Genomic DNA, 17813 nt, shown 5'->3' with positions numbered 1-17813 from the left:
GGCAGGGGCCGGCGCGGCGACGGAGTCGGAGCCAGGGCGGCGCGGCGACGGCGTCGGAGGCAGGGGCGGCGCGGCGACGGTGTCGGAGGAAGGGGCGGCGCGGCGACGGTGTCGAAGGCAGGGCGATGGCGGCGACAGCGACGAGGAGCGGCGCTGGGGCGTCTGGCACGAACTGACAGTGAAGTTGTGAAATTTTCACAAGTCTAGCTTATATACAAAGAGCATTGGTACCGGTTCGTGGCAGCAACCGGGACGAATGCTACCTTTAGTCCCGGTTGGTGCCACCAACCGTGACCAAAGGTAAGTTTTCGGCAGCCCAAAGGGCGGGAAGCGGCGGCCTTTGGTATCGGTTGGTGGCACCAACCGGCACTAAAGGGTGGGCATTGGTACCGGTTGGTGCCACGAACCGGTACCAATGCACCCCTTTAGTCCCGGTTGGTGCCACCAACCCGGACCAAAGACCCAATGCTGCTCCGCCCGCGTCGAAAGTTTAGTCCCACCTCGCTAGTTGAGAGGGGCGCGTAGTGGTTTATAAGCCCCACTGCCGCACCCCTCTCGAGCTCCTCTCCATTGCAGGCTTACGGGCCTAATTGGCACTGCTATGCCTGATGGGCCTACTGGGCCTTCTGCGGGCCTGAATCCTGGCCCATCGTTGGTTTTCTAGTCGTATTCAGGCCGTGGTGGCCCAGTAGGTGGCATTTTTTTTGCCTGTTTTTTGTTTTCTTTTTTCATTTATTTATTTTGTTTTGTTTCTACTTACAACAAAAAACTTATTTATTTTATTTTATTTTGTTTCTAATTACTTATTTATTTTACTTTATGATAATTTTTTTGCTATTAAATTTTCTAACAAAAAAAGTTCTTAATGAAAGTTCTTTTTGCTTTTAATGATTTTGAATAGAAAATACTTCGATAATTTTAGTTGCATCAATTTTATATAATTTTAGTTTCAATAATACTAGAGGTTGCTTATAATGTTTTGAATAGAAAATGATTTGATAATTTTAGTTTCATAAATTTTATTAATGTTATTAAAGTTTATTTTATTTTGTTTCTACTTATATATTTTCTTAAAGTTTATATTATTTTGTTTCTAGTTACTTATTTATTTTATTTGTTATTTTTCATGCACCATTTTTCATGCATTTACTGATTATTTTGAGCTAAAAGACCCTGAAATTGAAAAGTATTTCAAATGAACTCTGAAAAGGTTGAAAGTTGGCATGGTATCATCATTTGACCCACATAGCATGTGCAAGAAAGTAGAGAGGGTTACGGCAAAAACTCGATGCACTTAGTGTACAAAATGGACAATCTCTTTCAAAGTATCACGGTTTCATTCGGAAACTCGTCTGTTACAAAGGGATTTCATTTTTTTAACTTATTTGAACTCCAGAGTTTTTCTGTGTTCAAAATTCACCATTCAAAGCCACATGATCAATTTTCAACCCTTTCTGACTTCATTTGTTATTTTTCATGCATTTACTGATTATTTTGAGCTGTAAGACCCTGAAATTGAAAAGCATTTCAAATGAACTCTGAAAAGGTTGAAAGTTGGCATGGTATCATCATTTGACCCACATAGCATGTGCAAGAAAGTAGATAGGGTTACGACAAAAAATGGATGCACTTCGTGTACAAAACGGACAATCTCTTTCGAAGTATCAGGGTTTCATACGGAAACTCGTCTGTTACAAAGGGATTTCATTTTTTTAACTTATTTCAACTCCAGAGTTTTTCTGTGTTCAAAATGCACCATTCAAAGCCACATCATCAATTTTCAACCCTTTCTGACTTCATTTGTTATTTTTCATGCATTTACTGGTTATTTTGAGCTATAAGACCCTGAAATTGAAAAGCATTTCAAATGAACTCTGAAAAGGTTGAAAGTTGGCATGGTATCATCATTTGACCCACATAGCATGTGCAAGTAAGTAGAGAGGGTTACGGCAAAAACTGGATGCACTTCGTGTACAAAACGGACAATCTCTTTCGAAGTATCAGGGTTTCATACGGAAACTCGTCTGTTACAAAGGGATTTCATTTTTTTAACTTATTTGAACTCGATAGTTTTTCTGTGCTCAAAATGCACCATTCAAAGCCACATCATCAATTTTCAACCCTTTCTGACTTCATTTGTTATTTTTCATGCATTTACTGATTATTTTGAGCTGTAAGACCCTGAAATTGATAAGTGACCAAATTAATAGAAGTTCATCATCACATTAAAACCAAAGTACATACATAGTTCTCATTGAACAACATATATAGCTCTCCAGAGCATCTAATTAAACCATACATTGAAATTATGTAAAACATTTCAATGCAACAAGAAATGCGATCATAATCGCAACCAAGGTAACAATTGATCCAACTGCATAATGATACCAAGCCTCGGTATGAATGGCATATTTTCTAATCTTTCTAATCTTCAACCGCATTGCATCATCTTGATCTTGTGATCATCGACACATCCGCAATATGCAACTCCAATATCATCTTCTTCTCCTCAATTTTTTTATTTTTTCCTTCAAGTAATTGTTTTCTTCTTCAACTAAATTTAACCTCTCGACAATAGGGTTGGTTGGAATTTCCGGTTCAACCACCTCCTAGATAAATAAAATATATGTCACGTTGGTCGGCATAATTGTCATAAACAATAAATGAACCAAATAGTTATAAAAAGATAATATATACCACATCCGAATCATAGACAGGACGAGGGCCGACGGGGGCGGATACCAAAACCATCGCACTATATAATAACAAGGAATAATAAAAGTAAGAAAATTAGACAAGTATCTATCTGAAGTAAGAATTTTTTTCTTTCAGAAAGAAGATAAGAACAAGAGAGGCTCACCACGGTGGTGCCGGCGACGAGATCGGCGCGGGCGATCGACGGCTGTGAAGACGTGGACGAGACGTGACGGACCGCTAAACCTGGACAAATCTCGGGGAAAATGGAGCTCGGAGGTCGAGTTTCGAGAGGAGAAATATTAACTAGTGTGGCTCAGACATTTCATCGAACACCTCATGTGCATAGGAGGTGAACTAGAGCACCCAAATGCCCTCCCCTCGCCGGCCAGAAAAAACAGAGCGCTGTGGAGTGCTCTGCTGTGGCGATGGGGTATATATAGGCAGCTCCTTTGTCCCGGTTCGTGGCTGAAACCGGGACTAAAGCCCAGCCATCTGTCCCGGTTCAAGCCAAGAACCGGGACCAATGGTTGTGGGCCAGGAGCGAGGCACATTGGTCCCGGTTCGTGCCTAGAACTGGGACAAATGGGTCCCCATGAACCGGGACCAATGCCCACGAGGCCCCGGCCGCCCCCCTGGGCTAACGAACCGGGATGGATGCCCCCATGGGTCCCGGTTCGTGACTGAACCGGGACTAATGGGCTTGCCCTGCCCAAACCAAAGCCTGTTTTCTACTAGTGTACCTTGATCTCTCAGAAAGTCGTATCGAAGCACTTCCTGAAGATATAAGTATTCTATATAATCTGCAAACGTTGGATCTTTCCAACTGCTCTGATCTTGTTCGACTTCCGAGGCAAATGAAGTATATGACTTCCCTCTGTCACCTCTACACTCATGGATGTTTTAAATTGAACAGCATGCCTCCAGAACTCAGAAAACTCATTAACCTGCGGACACTTACATGTTTTGTAGCAGCACTTACTGGCCCTGATTGCAGTAATGTTGCAGAGTTGCATCATTTAAACCTAGGTGGTCAGCTAGAGCTACGTCCGGTAGAGAATATTACAGAGTTGGAGGCAAAAGTGGCAAATCTTGGAAACAAAAAGGATCTCAAAGAACTGACTTTAAGATGGAGTAATGTTTGGAATAGCAAGGTGCTCGACAATTTTTAACCACATGATGGATTGCAGGTTCTGAAGATATATTCCTATGGAGGCAAGTGGATGGGCATGTTACAAAACATGGTTGCCATCCATCTTTTTCATTGCGAAAGATTGCAAATTCTGTTCAGATGTGGTACATCCTTCAATTTTCTAAAATTGAGGGAGATTACGTTGGAACATTTGTTGGATTTTGAGAGATGGTGGGAAAGATATGAGAGGCAAGAAGAACAGATAATATTTCCTGTGCTTGAGAAGTTGTTTATTAAGTATTGTGGAAAGTTGACGGCATTGCCAGAAGCATCATTGCTTCATGAACCATGTGGTGGAGGTTATAGGTTGGTACACTCACCATTTCCTGCCCTAAAGGTACTTGAATTGGACAATTTGGAGAGCTTCCAGAGATGGAATGCAGTTGAAGAGTCTCAAGGAGAACAGATATTGTTTCCTCAGCTTGAGAAACTAATAATTCAGAAATGTCCAGAGCTGATAGCATTACCAGAAGCACCATTGCTTCAAGAACCATGCAGTGGAGGTGGTTATAGATTGGTAAGCTCAACATTTCCTGTCCTAAAGGTGATCAAAATGAACGACTTGGAGAGCTTTCAGAGATGGGATGCTGCTGCTGAAAGAGAATATATACTGTTTCCTTTGCTTCAGGAACTATCAATTCAGAAATGCCCAAATTTGATAGGTTTGCTTGAGGCACCATTGCTTCAAGAACCATGTAGTGGAGGTGGTTATAGATTGGTGCGCTCAGCGTTTCCTGCCTTAAATGTACTCAAACTCAATGGCTTGGAGAGCTTTCGGAGATGGGATGGTGCTGCTGAAGGGGAACATATGTTGTTTCCTCAGCTTGAGAAACTATCAATTCAGAATTGCCCAAAGCTGAAAGATTTACCTAAAGCACCAAAACTAAGTGTATTGGAAATTGAAGATGGCAAGCAAGAGATATTCCATTGGGTAGAAAGATATTTGTCTTCGTTGACCAATCTAGTATTGAAGCTAGAGTACACAGAAACTGCATCAGAGGCTCAGTCGACTTCAATTGTACCGGTGGACAGCAAGAGAAATGGAACCGGACATCCCCTATTGCAGTTATGAAGTTAGACTGCTGCAACTCATTCTTTGGACCAGGTGCACTAGAGCCGTGGGACTATTTTGTACACCTTGAAAAGCTGGCCACGGAATGTGTTCCAAAGCTTGGTATCCTTGAGGAGGTTAGCAATTACACACTGCCAAAATCTGATTGGATATGGACCGCTTCTTCCTGAGCCATCAACAATAAGGAGTCATCTCTACCAGGTCTGGAGTCTCTTCTATTGAAAAATTGTCCATGTTTGGTAGAGATGTTCAACATCCCGGCATCTCTCAAGAAAATGAATATTTATGGGTGCCATAAGCTTGAGTCCATTTTTGGCAAGCAGCAGGGCATGTCAAAGTCAGTTCATGGGTCTTCTTGCAGTGAGGCAATCGTGCGCACAGCTGTATCACCCACGAATCACTTTTGTCCATGCCTAGAAGATCTAGAATTACTTGACTGTGGTAGTTTACCAACAGTTCTACATCTCCCTCCATCCTTAGAGACCATCTTTATTGCTAGCTACGTTAGTATTCAAGTCCTGACATGTCAGCTAGATCAGCTCCAGAAACCACAAGTCGTTGCTTCCATAAATGTACCAGAGCCAGCAGCAGCAACAGCAAGCAAGCACTCACTTCCTCCTCGTCTCCAATCTCTAAAAATATACTCCTGTACTAACATGTTGGGGGGGATTCGCCCATGTCCCTCAAGGAACTGTGCATTTGTAGTAACATGGGGTTGACATCTTTGGAGTCTGTCGGGAGAACACCCCCCATCTTTGGAATCCCTTTTGCTTGATAGATGTGGAACCCTGGCATCACTGCCGAATGAGCGGCAAGCATACTGGTCTCTAAAGTGGCTTAGAAATACAGGTTGTCCTTGTTGGAAATATGAGCAATTTACCAAATGATTTTATTAACAGAAAAACTAGATAAAGCATGACTAATATAGTAGACAGTAGAGGTAGTTGCATATACGATGTAGAACCTAATATATCTAGGGCAAACACCAGAACAAGGTACTGTAGCAGAACCTCGAACAGGAAGGAGAAGATCACATACGAAACAGCAGCAGCAGTACTGGACTTGGGGTCAACATCCTCGCCAGCCATGTCGTCGAGGAGGTTGTCGATGTTGGGGAAGAAGTCGTCGTCGGGGAAATAGTCATCGGAGTCCAGAGCGTCCGTGACGAAGGAGTCAGTAGTCGCGCAGAGCGCTCCCCAAAAACCTTATCACCCTTCTCCCGTACAGGACTCAAAAGGTGCGGTTTCAGAGGCCTACTGTCCCGACCTGCGGTGCATGCCACAAGCCGGGATGGGGAAGATGGTAGCAGCAGCGCAGTGCTCAGGAACCTTGTGGCGAGAGGAAGAGGATCTTCTGGTGTGTCTTTCTGGAGAGGAGCGACCTCTCTTATATAGGCACAGGAGAAGGACGCGAACAGGCTGCGGCGGGAGGTGAAGCAACGGAGGGAGACGAAGCGAACAGATAGAACGCGAAGAGGTGCGCCGTTCGTATCCAGTCTCCACTACAGCAAAACGTTTCAGCTCCCGTGTGACCGTTCGTACACCCGTCGTGCGTGGCAAAAATTTAGACATCGGCTCATTCCCGCAACCCGCGGCGCGTCGTGGCGAGGCGTGGCATGGCGCGGCGGGCGGTGGAGGAGGAGCGCGTGTGGATGTCCCTCTTGTTCTCATGCTCATACATGTGGGGACAGAACCTCCCTTATAAAGAGGTCCAACTCCCTCTAAACTAGCAATGTGGGACTAAAATTTTGTTCCACCTCTTGCCTTGCACGTGGGCTGCGTGGGCCTCTAGGATTTATTAGTAATGTCTGAAACTGCTATTGGGCTAGGCCCAAAATAGACAAAATTCCAGCAATCCCCCACCAGATCCTAGAGGCACACAAAATTTGCCTTTGGTTCCAAAACACTGTTTTATATACCAGTACTACAGTGGAGACTGTTAAGTTGAACTTCCACCTAGAACTCCATGCTACACTACTAAGCAACTTGAACAGTGGACTGGGCCTTGAACTGCAAGTTTTCTGCGAATCTAGCTTCACATAAAGCCTTGACCGATACGTGGCTACCGTGGGTCTTCCCCGCGGGTGGAGCTTATGCGTCATACTCCGAGACCTTTCATGAGTTTACTAGAGAGAACCTTGCTCTCATAGATTGCGACGTTTAACAATCAGACTCATATAGGTGTGTTCTTCAAAAGATGTTCTGCAGGACAACATCTCTGCTTAAATGAGCCACTTAGAACACATTAAGATATACATCAACCTGCCATACAGTTTTAGGAGAGTATTGCATCTTCATGGAGTGGTATTGTTAATAGTAAGGATACTCTCCTCTAAGTTGATCAACAGCTTGTCTTCCACATCTAATTCACGGGATCTCCGATCACAAAGAATAGGTTACCACTGTGAACAACTCATATTGTGGGTCTCATACCCATCTCCCTCGATGCATTATCTATCACATTACGTGATAGACCCTTAGTAAAAAGATCTGCCAGATTTTTAGACGTTTGGATATAATCCAATGCAATAACTCTAGAGTTTCTCATTTTCCTGACAGACTTTAACCTTCTCTGAACGTGTCTTGATGACTTCATGTTATCCTTTGAGCTGCTCACTTTTGTGATCACAGTTTGATTGTCGCAGTTCATAAGGATACCCGGTACAGGTTTCTCAACAACTGGCAAGTCATTCAAGAGCCGACGAAGCCAATCTGCTTCGACCGTAGCTGTATCTAGTGCTGTGAGTTCTGCTTCCATTGTTGACCTCGTTAAGATGGTCTGCTTGCAAGACTTCCAAGAAACAGCGCCACCTCCATGAGTGAATACATAACCGCTCGTGGCCTTTATCTCATCAGCATCTGAGATCCAGTTTGAGTCACTATACCCTTCAAGCACCTTTGGGTGCCCGGTGTAGTGAATTCCATTATTCGTCGTGCCTTTCAAATAACGCAAAACTCTCTCTAGAGCTTTCCAATGCACATCTCCTGGTTTTGAGACAAACCGACTCAGTTTGCTAACAGCAAAAGAGATGTCAGGTCTTGTAGCACTGGCTAAGTACATAAGCGAGCCAATAATCTGAGAATACTTCAATTGGTCCCTAGCAATTCTTCGATTCTTTCGAAGCAACACACTAGCATCATATGGTGTTGGAGAGGGCTTGCAGTCACTGTAACCAAAGCGACTCAAGATCTTTTCCACATAGTGAGATTGAAGCAATGTGATCCCACCATCATCGTCTCTCAACAACTTGATGTTCAGAATGACATCGGCCACTCCTAAATCTTTCATCTCAAAACAGCGAGATAGAAAGTCCTTGACCTCCTTAATAACATTCAGATTTGTTCTGAAAATCAGTATGTCGTCAACATACAAGCAAAGGATAACTCCCTCGCCCCAACCATGGCGATAGTACACACATTTGTCAGCTTCGTTTACAACAAAGCCTGCAGCTGTTAAAGTTCTTTCAAACTTCTCATGCCACTGTTTGGGTGCTTGCTTGAGTCCATACAAAGACTTCAGCAACTTGCACACTTTTCCTTCCTGACCATCTAGTACAAACCCATCTGGTTGTTCCATATAAATCTCCTTGTCCAACTCTCCATTTAGGAAAGCAGTCTTAACATCCATTTGATGAACGAGAAGACCATGTGAGGCAGCTAGTGAAAGCAGAACTCGAATAGTGGTCAGTCAAGCCACAGGTGAGTAAGTATCAAAGAAGTCTTCACCTTCCTTTTGGGTATAGCCCTTAGCCACGAGCCAAGCCTTGTACTTTTCAATAGTACCATCAGGCCTAAGCTTCTTCTTGAATACCCATTTGCATCCTATAGGTTTGCACCCATAAGGACGATCAGTTATTTCCCAAGTTTCATTCGCCAAGATGGAATCCATCTCGCTACGAACCGCTTCCTTCTAGTAGTCAGCATCTTCAGATGCATAGGCCTCTGAAATAGAACTGGGAGTGTCATCTATGAGATACACAAGAAAATCATCACCAAAGGACTTTGCAGTCCTCTGTCTCTTGGTCCTAGTAGGAACTTCATTGTTCTCCTCCACAGAACTTTCAAAGTGTTCCATCGGCAGGTTCGGTAATTGTAACTAGTTCCTGATTCGATGAACTAGGCATCTTCTGATTAGATGAGGTAGCCATATCCTTCATGGGAAAGATATCTTCAAAGAAAGTCGCATCATTCGACTCCATGATCGTACCGACATGCATGTCAGGTACCTCAGATTTTACAACCAAGAATCTATAGTCAATGCTACGAAAAGCATATCCCAGGAAAACACAATCCACAGTCTTTGGTCCAAGCTTCCGCTTCTTTGGAATTGGAACATTGACTTTCGCCAAACAACCCCATGTTCGCAAATAAGAGAGTTTTAACCTTTTATTCTCCCATTCCTCGAATGGAGTTATCTCTTTATTCTTTGTGGGAACTCGGTTTAGGACATGACATGCAGTCAATATCGCCTCCCCCCACCATTCCTTGGAGAGACCCGATGTGTCTAACATGGCATTAACCAAATCAGTTAGAGTACGGTTCTTTCTTTTGGCCACCCCATTTGACTGAGGTGCGTAGGGGGGCGTCCTCTCATGGATTATACCATGTTCCGCACAAAAAGCATCAAATTCATTGGAAAAATACTCCCCACCACGGTCGGACCTAAGCCTCTTGATTTTCCGATCAAGTTGGTTTTCCACTTCAGCTTTATAAATCTTGAAAAAGTTCAAACCCTCATCCTTAGATTTCAGAAGATACATGCGGTAGTATCTAGTGGAGTAATCAATTAACATCATGAAATATTTCTTTCCACCTTTTGTCAAAACACCATTCATTTCACATAGATCTGAATGTATAAGCTCTAGTGGTGCAAGATTTCTCGTTTTCGCAGTCGTGTGAGACTTACGAGGTTGCTTAGCTTGCACACACACTTGACATTTAGATCCCTTGACAGTGGTGAAACTAGGGATTAAGTTCAACTTCGCTAGTCGCGACATGCAACCAAAGTTAACATGACAAAGACGTGAATGCCACACATTTGATTAACTATTGTTGCAAATATGATTAACAACTTTATTGCAAACGTCTGATAAGGATAAACGAAACAGGCCTCCTGGCTCATAACCTTTACCAACAAAGGTTCCATACTTGGATATTACAAATTTATTCGACTCAAAGACAAGCTTGTAGCCATCTCTACACAGAAGAGATCCGCTAACAAGATTTTTATTGATGGAGGGGACATAATGCACGTTCTTCAGCCGCACGATCTTCCCCGAAGTAAACTTCAGATCGACCGTGCCAACACCACGAACAGAAGCACTTAAACCGTTGCCCATCAGCACGGTTGAAGTCCCTGCGGTCTGATAAGACGAAAACATGGAAATATCACTGCATACATGAACATTAGCACCCATGTCAATCAACCAATCAGGAGAATGACATACTGAAAGAATAGTGGGAAATATGCCATACCCAGCATCCTTCATGTCAATGTCTCCAAAGACAACATTAGCGGTCTTGCCGCCTTTCCCAGGATGACGCTTGTCATAGCGATTAGGACAACTAGGAGCCCAATGATCAGGATCCCCACACACATGACAGACACCTTTCTTCTTGTCATTCTTCTTCTTGAAGTTCGTGTGTTGCACAGCCTTGTTCTTCCCATCAAACTTTGCTTTACCATCAAAATTGCCCTTGTTCTTGAACTTGTGGGGCTGGAAGTTCTTCTGTACCAGATTGGCACTAGATCCTCCCTCAATACCTCGAGCATGTGTGTCCTTTGCTCTCGCCTTTTCTTCCACATCAAGAGTGCCAATGAGATCCGGGACGGAAAACTCTTGTCTCTTATGTTTCAGTAAGGTAGCAAAGTTCCTCCACGAAGGAGGAAGCTTAGTGATGATACCTCCGGCAACAAACTTGTCCGGTAGCATACAACTTAAGTGCTCAAGTTCTCTAGCAAATGACTGTATCTCATGAGCTTGCTCAACCACGGAGCGCTCTTCAGTCATCCTGTAATTATAGAATTGCTCCATGATGTACAGCTCAGTGCCAGCATCCGAGACCCCAAACTTGGCCTCGAGTGCATCCCACATATCTTTTCCATTATCAATTGACGCATAAGCATCAACTATGTTCTCACTAAGAACACTCAAGAGAGCGGCCTTAAACAGAGTATCCATTTTCTGAAAAGCTTGTGCCTGTCGAGCATCAAGCTCTCCTTCAGGTTTGCCAAGAGTGGCGTCATAGCAACTCATGGTTTGAAACCATAAGACTGCTCTCACGCGCCACCTCTTATAGTGGATATCCTCAAACATAGGAGGTCTCATGGAAGCAGCAAAACCACTTGGTGTAAATTGCCTATGATAAGGTTTTTGGATTGTTGGAAATATGAGCAATTTACCAAATGATTTTATTAACAGAAAAACTAGATAAAGCATGACTAATATAGTAGAGATAAAATAAGTCATGCGTTCTAACAGAGAGAAGGTAAATGGCATATGTAAATATGAACTGTAGCCTAGCAAATCTAGAGCAGACAGTAGAGGTAGTTGCATATACGATGTAGAACCTAATATATCTAGGGCAAACACCAGAACAAGGTACTGTAGCAGAACCTCGAACAGGAAGGAGAAGATCACATACGGAACAGCAGCAGCAGTACTGGACTTGGGGTCAACATCCTCGCCAGCCATGTCCTCGAGGAGGTTGTCGATGTTGGGGAAGTAGTCGTCAGAGTCCAGAGCGTCCGTGACGAAGGAGTCAGTAGTCGCGCAAAGCGCTCCCCAAAACTCTTATATAGGCACAGGAGAAGGACGCGAACAGGCTGCGGCGGGAGGTGAAGCAACGGAGGGAGACGAAGCGAACAGGGAAAACGTTTCAGCTCCCGTGTGACCGTTCGTATACCCGTCGTGCGGGCGGCGAAGGAGGAGCGCGCGTGGATGTCCCTCTTGTTCTCATGCTCATACATGTGGGGACAGAACCTCCCTTATAAAGAGGTCCAACTCCCTCTAAACTAGCAATGTGGGACTAAACTTTTGTTCCACCTCTTGCCTTGCACGAATGGGCTGCGTGCGCCTCTAGGATTTATTAGGAATTTCTGAAACTGCTATTGGGCTAGGCCCAAAATAGACAAAATTCTAGCAGTCCTGATATAAAGAAACTCCCTAGATGCCTGCAGCAGCAACTGGGCAACATCGACGACAAAAAACTGGATGCCCAGTATTTAGGTATGCACGTCTTTCTATCTTTGAGAACAAATTTAGTTATCCATTCCCATCACATGTACCACGTCAACATGTCTGTACTAGTTTGTTTTCCATTATTTAAATGTCATATGGCATAAATTTTCAGGTAACGTTAGTTTGTACGAGTTTTTTCTAACATCACTTGTGATATGTGCAGTAACGGAATTTAAACCATTTAAACCGAAGACATGGAAGGAAATACCAAGACTTGTTCGTGAGTGGAGGCAGCCTACCGAAATTGGTGATCAGTCATCTTATTCAGATGCATTTACTTCAGATGTATCAGATCGTTCAATGAACACCGAAATTGGTGACTATTCACTCGAGCGAGAGTTGTTTGGGGCCTATAGTGCAGGGTGACCTGCTTTGCGTTGAGTTGAGTTGCATCACTGAATGACATCCGAGGCTGAGACAACCTGATATGGCTTTGGTTTGTTCCAGCAATTCATACAGGAGAACAAAGTTGTCTGGCTGTTAACCGGGGTAAGCAGGAGGAAAACCAAATAGAAAGGGCATGTATTCTATGTGCTTCAAATAATTTACTACTAGGCCATGTCATTATTGTAATCAATCAGGTTTGGTTGAACTTTGAACATTATCTTCTTCAGACTTCAGCTACTTGTAGTGTAAACTAAATGATTTATTTCCTTGGATGCTCACATTTGTTCCAGCGTTGATACTTAGTTTCAGATAGTAGTAGTATTTAAACTGAGACTTAATCTGCTTCAATGCTTTTCCAGGTTAAGTGAAAAACTCAGGCGTGTGAACTTTCTATTCCTGTTTGACTCAAATTTGTGCAGTTGGTGACAGAAAGGTGTGGGATAGATCCCAGTTGAATTGACTTGGAGGTGGGCTGGACCTCATCTCTAGATTATGCCATAGTAATAGCCATGTTGTGCGGAAAAAAAATTAGAGGAGACAACTCCAACACTGCAGCACCGAAGCTAATTAACTGAGCAGCAGTAGGTGTGGCTTCAAGGTGTCATGTCAGTCAGTTGGAGGTGTCTTTTGCCTGGTCAGGAACCTCTTTGTCCGTGTGGTTTTTCGTGCGTAGTATAAACCCAGTAATTAGCCCGGGAGATGACACCCAAGACTGAAGTGTTAGGAGATCGTTACTAGTTCAAACTGATACATATGCAGACTGCGCTGCACGGGTTCTCTCCTTGTTTGTGTCTTAGTTTTTTTTTTTTGGAAAAGGGGTGATTCCCCGGCCTCTACATCAGGTGGATGCATACGGCCATATAGATAAATAAAATAGGTTCCACAATGTCGGAAAAGTCGTAAAAGAAAACTACGTCGAGCTCACATAGACGTCGACACTAAAATACAAAAAAGGCCATGAAGCCACAACCGGCTGGCAGAAAACTAGTATGGAAACTAATTGCCAATCCTATTACATGACCGCCATCCAAACCGGTTGAATATATCCCGCGCTACCATCTCCCACCGGACAGATCCAATAACCAAACGCTCCCTGGCCTCCGTCGGAGTGAGTAGGGACCACATACGGATCAACGCCGTAGCTCGGAATACAACCTGCAAAAATTGAATAGTAGTTATTCTGTTAAAAGCCAAATCATTTCTGCAGTTCCAAATTGCCCATAACAATGCACAAACTCCTACACGAATTTGTCTAGCTGTACCGGACTCTATCCCATCCAGCCACGTTCCAAATAACGACCCGATCGAACTCGGAGGAGTAATGTTAAAAGCAATTTGCACTGAGCGCCACAAGATTTTTGCCAACGGGCACGCAAAGAATAGATGTTTAATGGTTTCATCCCGATCACAGAAACTACACCTAGTAGATCCTGTCCAATTGCGCTTAACCAAGTTGTCCTTTGTTAAAATGACCTGTTTATGGACAAACCACATAAACACTTTGATTTTCAAAGGAACTTTAACTTTCCAAACATGTTTGGAATTGGGAATGACACTCGAGTTAATAACATCGATGTACATCGATTTAACGGTAAAATGTCCAGACCTAGTAAGCTTCCAACACAACTGATCGGGCTGATGTTGTAGCTGAACGTCTATCAGTCTACGCACCAGATGAAGCCATGCTTCCCATCTATTACCAACAAGCACCCTCCTAAACTGAATATTAAGAGGTGTGGCCTGCATAATCGTTGCCACAAGCGCATCACGGCGATGCACAATACGATACAGAGTTGGGTACTGTAACGCCAACGGAGTCTCACCAAGCCAGGTGTCCTCCCAGAAGCGAGTATCATTACCATCGCCGACTATAAACTTTGTTCTATTAAAGAAGGCTGTCTTAACTCTCATAAGCCCCTTCCAAAATGGCGAATCAGTTGGTCGCATTGTCACCTGTGACAAAGTATTGGATTGCAAATACTTGTTACGAAGTATCTGTGCCCAAGTCGCATCATTCCCATCTGATACCTTATATAGCCACTTACTAAGCAGGCATCTGTTCTTTACCTCAAGGTTCTCAATACCCAACCCCCCTGATCCTTGGGACGGCAAATAATATCCCACTTGGCGAGTCTATACTTTCTTTTTAGATCGTCACTCTGCCAAAAAAATCTTGACCGATAAAAGTCCAGCCGTTTCCTAACCCCAACTGGAACCTCAAAGAAAGATAGTAGGAACATCGGCAAACTTGTGAGCACCGAATTAATAAGAATCAACCGGCCTCCATAAGACAGAAGTTTGCCCTTCCAACAACTAAGTTTCTTTTCGAACCGATCTTCGATACATTTCCATTCTCTGTTCGTGAGCTTACGGTGATGAATGTTAGTGACGTCGATGCTTGTTGGCATTTGGGCTCTCTTTGCGTTGAGATTTTTTTTTTTATGTCCATGTAGGTGCTGGGAGCGACGCCTGTTTGAGTGTTGAGGCTATCAATCATCCTGGAAGTTTATGTTTGTCACGGACCGGATGATGACAGTTGTGGTTCTGGTTCGCGGAGGGATTTCAGTTTCAGATTCTGCGGCCAGGGGATACCGCATTCGCGGCAACAGGGCAGATTGCTAGCTGTGTCTTTGTCCAGGCGTCACCCAGCTGGTCTGTATCACTGAAATAGTAACCGGGCGGCATAGGAAGCTTGATTGTTTGCAAGAGCTGAAGCAAGCCACATTGACATATAACCATATCGAGCTACGAAGAAGCTCCCTAGATACCTGCAACAGCAACTGGACAGCATCAACAAACGTCTTGACGCCCATCTTGAAGGTACACATGTATTTCTATCTCCGTCACATTTAAGCAACAAATGTAGTCGTCTATCCCATCATGCGTACCATGTGAACACATTTGTACAAGTTTGTTCTCCATTTTCTCCATGTCATGTGGTATACATTTTCATGTTACATTAGTTTTTGCACAAGTTCGTTCTGACATCATTTGTGATATCTGCAGTAACGGAAGTTGAACCGTTCGAACCAAAGGCATGGAAGGAAATACCAAGGCCAGCCCGTGAGTGGAGGCCTGCTGCATTTGTTTCTACTGCGGTGTAAAAGATAGCTAATGTCAGTCAGTTGGAGGAGGTGAGACAGACTGGCACTTGTTGAATGTGATGGGCTGATGGCCCATGCGGATGATGCGGATCTTTCTTTTGAAGATGATTGCAGTATTATGTAAGATTGCATTGTTCGATTACTTTTGAAGATGATTGCTTAGTTACTATGTGACCGTTTGCTCCATTAGTTCCATCTTAATTGCAATCTGCTGTACCAATCACAATTCAGGCTTTGGTTGATGGTTAATTAGGTAGGGTTGCCCTTCTACAGAAAGGTTTAGTGTTTTTAAAGTTTTCCTTTAAAGCCTCCTGTAGTCATTCAGTCCTCTGCTTTTGTTGTACTATAACCCGTTTGTTAAAGCAGCTAACCTGAAGCATCTTCTGTGTTGATAGCTTAGCATCCACTTATGTGATCTGTGTAACTACCAGCTTCTATATGTGGAACAGATCAAATCACATGCATGTGCATACTGTTTATCTAGAATTAAGCAGTGTTACTCTTCTTCTGAAAGATTTAGTGTTACTTATGTCTGTTTACAGAAACCTGCAGTCAGTCAGTCCCCTGCTTTTGTAGTGCTGTTAGTACTATTCTTATTAACACCACGATGTTCACTCCCGAGCTGTCGACGTCAGGCACAAAGTGGTTGTGGCCTGCTGGAGACAGCCACCCAGAGCCTCTGTTTCTCTTATATGACTATGCTAGTAGCAGCTAGTTACGTTAGATTGTAAATTGTTTGTTCAATTAATTAAATTAAACTAAAGCAACTTCTCTGTTGGTAGCTTAATTAGCACCCTGTTGTCTCTGTATCTTTTTTTCTTTACAAGAATATTTTAGATCTTGTAACATGTTGCGCCATGTATGCCTAATACTATTTCAGCATGCTCATGCATGTGCATTGCCTAGCTTACTGAAACAAGCAGGGGCTCTGGTTTAATTACAAACCTTAGGAGACCATATTGGCTATAAATAATTAGATGCATGACTTTCTATCCATGCTGCATTTAGCCAACAAATGCAATCATCCATTCCATCGCATGTACCACGTCAACATTTTTGTATTAGTTTGTTCTCCATTTTTGTTACTGGTATTTGGTACAAATTCTTTAAATTACACTGGTTAGTTCGTTCTGAAGTCATTTGTGATATGTGCAGTAATGTAATTCAAACCATTGAAACCGATGAATACATGGAAGGAAATACTGAGACTAGTCCACGAGTGGAGGCAGGTCTGCCGCATGCAGTTGAAGGTCATTCAGCTCTAATTTCATGGAAAACCATGACAGGGTTGAAAGCTCTTGCAGTTCACAAATCTGTTGGCAGCTTATCATCCGCTTCTGGAGAGTAGATCAGAATACATGCATGCATGTGGATACTGTTTGTCTGTTTCTGGTCAACGGTAGCTTGTACTCCCTCCATAAAGAAATATAAGAGCGTTTAGATAACTACTTTAGTAATCTAAACGCTCTTATATTTGTTTACAGAGGGAGTAATTGCTTGCTAACCTGATTAGTTCTCTAACCATGTTGTTTTCCTTTAAATGGAGTGTTGTGCAGGTGCTTTGGCGAGAGGTTGATTTTCGCGGCCCGTGTGCAGGAGAAGGAACGATTTTTTGTTGTGTCATGGGACGAGAAAGGTTTGCCTGCTGAAGGCAAGGAAGAAACTGAAGATGTAGAGCAATCAGTCTTGATTCGCTGTAACAAATTTGTGCTCTTTCAGAAGGGGGATGTTGTAGTCGTTTGAGAGCTGCAGCTAGAACCGACTTTGTTTCATTCTGAACAATGCAGCACTGTCCTGAATGTTGGGTACAATACAACATCTTACACTTCTTTATTTTTTGACGTTTTAGCATTTGCCTGTCTATTGTAAGACCTGAGTGGGTAATGCATTATTATGCTGGACTGTGTCTACTCTTCGTCATGCAGTTGTCATCGCCAAACTACAAAGTTATTTTTCCATTAAATCATGTGCTCACTTGTATCCAAGTAGCTCTACTATGTCACACAATTTTGCTGTGCACTCACATGATAAACAAATGATAACGGCTCCTGAATGCATGCTTAACCGTTGACATCTTTTACTCATGCTTACCTGAATGTAAAAAGATCCTAACAAAGACTACAG

The 17813-nt window shown here is 43.2% G+C and overlaps 1 pseudogene; it reads left to right on the top strand.

Annotated features, from left to right (window-relative positions):
* The window catches only part of LOC123156665 (putative disease resistance protein RGA4), a 55571-nt pseudogene extending 38084 nt beyond the window's left edge, over positions 1–17487 (top strand).
* The last annotated feature ends 326 nt before the right edge of the window (positions 17488–17813 follow it).

This window comes from Triticum aestivum, chromosome 1D (assembly GCF_018294505.1).
Source record: "Triticum aestivum cultivar Chinese Spring chromosome 1D, IWGSC CS RefSeq v2.1, whole genome shotgun sequence".
NCBI lineage: Eukaryota > Viridiplantae > Streptophyta > Magnoliopsida > Poales > Poaceae > Triticum > Triticum aestivum.
This window is presented reverse-complemented; position numbering and strand designations above follow the sequence as displayed.